The sequence below is a fragment of the Cherax quadricarinatus genome, chromosome 1 (genome assembly GCF_038502225.1).
Source record: "Cherax quadricarinatus isolate ZL_2023a chromosome 1, ASM3850222v1, whole genome shotgun sequence".
Taxonomy (NCBI): domain Eukaryota; kingdom Metazoa; phylum Arthropoda; class Malacostraca; order Decapoda; family Parastacidae; genus Cherax; species Cherax quadricarinatus.
The window spans coordinates 20,789,472-20,795,471 of NC_091292.1; positions in this window are offsets into that span (position 1 = coordinate 20,789,472).

Below are 6,000 nucleotides of genomic sequence, written 5' to 3' on the forward strand. Positions count from 1 at the left end.
TTAATATTAAACAAACACAGTGAAATATATTTTTTTCGTTAGGTTCAGAATGATTTTGGCGAAATTATTGCATACACAAAATTTCACTTGTCCTATATGGCAAGATGAGCGTTGCTATTTAAGCCAAGATCGCAAGTTCTGCCTATTCGGCACGACATATATATATATATATATATATATATATATATATATATATATATATATATATATAGATAGATAGATAGATAGATAGATAGATAGTGTTTTTGTGTGTGTGTGCTTGCATGTGCATCCATTCGCGTGTGCCTAAATAGTTGTATGTATTATAAAGACTAAACCCGTAACAGTCAAATTTTTCCAAGTAATCATTGCAGTGTTTGTGACTAATTCAGAGGTTCATAAACCTGCCAATAGGACGGGATGGGATGTTGCCTCACGAAGAACCTGCTAAATAATTCCTGAGTTAATGCGATTAAATTAATTTTCTGCCTAAGCGTAATTTTGGATACACAAATAAATATTTCATTATAGCTATGTTTCAGAATGTAAACAATGAAAAATCATGCCTTGACTGTCAAACTTGTTTGCTTGTGTGTTTGAGAGCGTGATAAGAAAACGCGAAAACAGCGAAAGAGTCAACACTAGCTACGCTTTGCTTACTGTGATTATTTTTAAGGATAAAATACGTATTTTTATGCATACATTGGAACATACACATACATATAAACATACAATACACAAACACACATGCTTACATGTACGTACACAAGTTAGTATTACTAATGCATACACGATCTAAAGTACTGGTAAAATAAGAGAGGTAAGGTTAGTGGAGAAATTACAGTATAGATTAAACTACAGAAAAGGTACACTGCTTTATGAAAGCCATGTCTCACGAAGGTACTGTAATTCTCTCACAGAAGAGCGGATATTCAGGTGGAACGAAGAGTATTTGTCTGCCGCATATTCTTGGACTGTTTAAGAACATTTGTTAAAGTGTTATATCACCCTTTCTTATCCTCTTCTGCATTATTTCGCATGAAATTCAGTTAACAGATTCTATACTGGCCTGTAATTTAGGGCTATTTGTCATCTGTTAGGAATAGTGAATTATTATGTAGACGTTTCGTCAATCAGTGACTTTCCTAATACAATACGGGAGCAAAAACAGAAGACCGAAGAGGATGAAGATAAGGTAATCAGTCCTTCAGCCTCGGAGCAGGTGTGCAGAGTACCGTAGTCTTTATCACACTGAATCCCTGTACTGATACATCCACTAGTTGACGGAACGTAAACAAAACAAAGATACCCACTTGTTGCACATGTGTCTACTTTAACTTATCGGTATTATATACCAATGATGTCATGAAACCTGTTAGGAATATTGGCATTTCATTCATATATGAAAATGTAGTCCTCTCATAACAAACATATATCTGAGTGTGACTTTGTGATCAGTTTTTAACTACACAACACAACGCATCAAATTATTACTTGTTAAGGCTTAAAAAACATTGTTTTTCCTTATTTTTGCAATTTAAATGAGCTTTCCAGCGCTTTACTGTCTGGGAATATCATTACATTTCATAGAAACATTATAATGTAATTTTTTTTGCTTTGAATAAAATCTACTGCCTAAACTGCTTGTTTAGGAAGTATTCGACTCAGTCCAAAGATATCAATACGAGAGACATTTATTTTGGCAATATATATATATATATATATATATATATATATATATATATATATATATATATATATATATATATATATATATATATATATATATATATATATTATATATATTTATATATATATGTAAGTATACAAACATTGTCTCAACGTCCACAACAGGACTCGAACCTGCAAACTCTGTATCAGAGTCGACAATACTTTACCCTGGTTCTGTGGTAAAGTACTATGGACCCTGATACAGAGTTTGCAGGTTCGAGAGTCCTACTCTGGACTTAGAGACAATATATATATATATATATATATATATATATATATATATATATATATATATATATATATATATATATATATATATGGACTGACCACATCGACTCAAGGTTGAGGGACTGATTACCTCATTCTCCTCCTGTTCTTCAAGATTCTCCTTTGTATGGACTGATGAAGCCACTGTGTGGCGAAACGTTTCCTCAATAAAGATACCGAAGAGTTGCACATATGTCTAATTTATCAATATTTATATATATATATATATATATATATATATATATATATATATATATATATATATATATATATATATATATATATATATATATATATATACCAAAAAAGAAAGAAAATCCCCAAAATAAGTAAAATTGGTCAGTTAGCAAGAACTCATTTAAAATTAAGTCCTTTCTAAAATTTCCTCTTATACTGAAAAATTAATATTTTTGTGCCAAAAGAACTTTAGGAAACTTACCTAACCTTATTATAACAAGCACAATTTTGTTTAGCCTAATTCAGCTAAATATATTTTAGGTAAGTTTACAACAATTTAAAATTTTCCTCTTCGGCACGAAATATACATATATATACATATATGTATATATATATATATATATATATATATATATATATATATATATATATATATATATATATATATATATGTATATATATATATATATATATATATATATATATATATATATATATATATATATGCAAAACAACCACTGTGAAAGAATAGTGAAATTCCAAGCGCTTTCGTGACTACTCACATTATCACATTATCACTCACATTGTTCCTTGATAATGTGAGTAGTCACGAAAGCGCTTGGAATTTCACTATTCTTTCACAGTGGTTGTTTTGCATTTTTTGAAATCATCTGTTTACTGTGACCTTATTGCATATATATATATATATATAAATATATATATATATATATATATATATATATATATATATATATATATATATATATATATATATATATATATATTTATTATTACACTGGCCGATTCCCACCAAGGCAGGGTGGCCCGAAAAAGAAAAACTTTCACCATCATTCACTCCATCACTGTCTTGCCAGAAGGGTGCTTTACACTACAGTTTTTAAACTGCAACATTAACACCCCTCCTTCAGAGTGCAGGCACTGTACTTCCCATCTCCAGGACTCAAGTCCGGCCTGCCGGTTTCCCTGAACCCCTTCATAAATGTTACTTTGCTCACACTCCAACAGCACGTCAAGTATTAAAAAACATTTGTCTCCATTCACTCCTATCAAACACGCTCACGCATGCCTGCTGGAAGTCCAAGCCCCTCGCACACAAAACCTCCTTTACCCCCTCCCTCCAACCTTTCCTAGGCCGACCCCTACCCCGCCTTCCTTCCAATACAGACTGATACACTCTTGAAGTTATTCTGTTTCGCTCCATTCTCTCCACATGTCCGAACCACCTCAACAACCCTTCCTCAGCCCTCTGGACAACAGTTTTGGTAATCCCGCACCTCCTCCTAACTTCCAAACTACGAATTCTCTGCATTATATTCACACCACACATTGCTCTCAGACATGACATCTCCACTGCCTCCAGCCTTCTCCTCGCTGCAACATTCATCACCCATGCTTCACACCCATATAAGAGCGTTGGTAAAACTATACTCTCATACATTCCCCTCTTTGCCTCCAAGGACAAAGTTCTTTGTCTCCACAGACTCCTAAGTGCACCACTCACCCTTTTCCCCTCATCAGTTCTATGATTCACCTCATCTTTCATAGACCCATCCGCTGACACGTCCACTCCCAAATATCTGAATACATTCACCTCCTCCATACTCTCTCCCTCCAATCTGATATCCAATCTTTCATCACCTAATCTTTTTGTTATCCTCATAACCTTACTCTTTCCTGTATTCACTTTCAATTTTCTTCTTTTGCACACCCTACCAAATTCATCCACCAATCTCTGCAACTTCTCTTCAGAATCTCCCAAGAGCACAGTGTCATCAGCAAAGAGCAACTGTGACAACTCCCACTTTATGTGTGATTCTTTATCTTTTAACTCCACGCCTCTTGCCAAGACCCTCGCATTTACTTCTCTTACAACCCCATCTACAAATATTTTAAACAACCACGGTGAAATCACACATCCTTGTCTAAGGCCTACTTTTACTGGGAAATAATTTCCCTCTTTCCTACATACTCTAACTTCAGCCTCACTATCCTCGTAAAAACTCTTCACTGCTTTCAGTAACCTACCTCCTACACCATACACCTGCAACATCTGCCACATTGCCCTCCTATCCACCCTGTCATACGCCTTTTCCAAATCCATAAATGCCACAAAGACCTCCTTAGCCTTATCTAAATACTGTTCACTTATATGTTTCACTGTAAACACCTGGTCCACACACCCCTACCTTTCCTAAAGCCTCATTGTTCATCTGCTATCCTATTCTCCGTCTTACTCTTAATTCTTTCAATAATAACTCTACCATACACTTTGCCAGGTATACTCAACAGACTTATCCCCCTATAATTTTTGCACTCTCTTTTATCCCCTTTGCCTTTATACAAAGGAGCTATGCATGCTCTCTGCCAATCCCTAGGTACCTTACCCTCTTCCATACATTTATTAAATAGTTGCACCAACCACTCCAAAGCTATATCCCCACCTGCTTTTAACATTTCTATCTTTATCCCATCAATCCCGGCTGCCTTACCCCCTTTCATTTTACCTACTGCCTCACGAACTTCCCCCACACTCACAACTGGCTCTTCCTCACTCCTACAAGATGTTGTTCCTCCTTGCCCTATACACGAAATCACAGCTTCCCTATCTTCATCAACATTTAACAATTCCTCAAAATATTCCCTCCATCTTCCCAATACCTCTAACTCTCCATTTAATAACTCTCCTCTCCTATTTTTAACTGACAAATCCATTTGTTCTCTAGGTTTTCTTAACTTGTTAATCTCACTCCAAAACTTTTTCTTATTTTCAACAAAATTTGTTGATAACATCTCACCCACTCTCTCATTTGCTCTCTTTTTACATTGCTTCACCACTCTCTTAACCTCTCTCTTTTTCTCCATATACTCTTCCCTCCTTGCATCACTTCTACTTTGTAAAAACTTCTCATATGCTAACTTTTTCTCCCTTACTTCTCTCTTCACATCATCATTCCACCAATCGCTCCTCTTCCCTCCCGCACCCACTTTCCTGTAACCACAAACTTCTGCTGAACACTCTAACACTACATTTTTAAACCTACCCCATACCTCTTCGACCCCATTGCCTATGCTCTCATTAGCCCATCTATCCTCCAATAGCTGTTTATATCTTACCCTAACTGCCTCCTCTTTTAGTTTATAAACCTTCACCTCTCTCTTCCCTGATGCTTCTATTCTCCTTGTATCCCATCTACCTTTTACTCTCAGTGTAGCTACAACTAGAAAGTGATCTGATATATCTGTGGCCCCTCTATAAACATGTACATCCTGAAGTCTACTCAACAGTCTTTTATCTACCAATACATAATCCAACAAACTACTGTCATTTCGCCCTACATCATATCTTGTATACTTATTTATCCTCTTTTTCTTAAAATATGAATTACCTATAACTAAACCCCTTTCTATACAAAGTTCAATCAAAGGGCTCCCATTATCATTTACACCTGGCACCCCAAACTTACCTACCACACCCTGTTTGAAAGTTTCTCCTACTTTAGCATTCAGGTCCCCTACCACAATTACTCTCTCACTTGGTTCAAAGGCTCCTATACATTCACTTAACATCTCCCAAAATCTATCTCTCTCCTCTGCATTCCTCTCTTCTCCAGGTGCATACACGCTTATTATGACCCACTTCTCGCATCCAACCTTTACTTTAATCCACATAATTCTTGCATTTACACATTCATATTCTCTTTTCTCCTTCCATAACTGATCATTCAACATTACTGCTACCCCTTTCTTTTCTCTAACTCTCTCAGATACTCCAGATTTAATCCCATTTATTTCCCCCCACCGAAACTCCCCTCCCCCCTTCAGCTT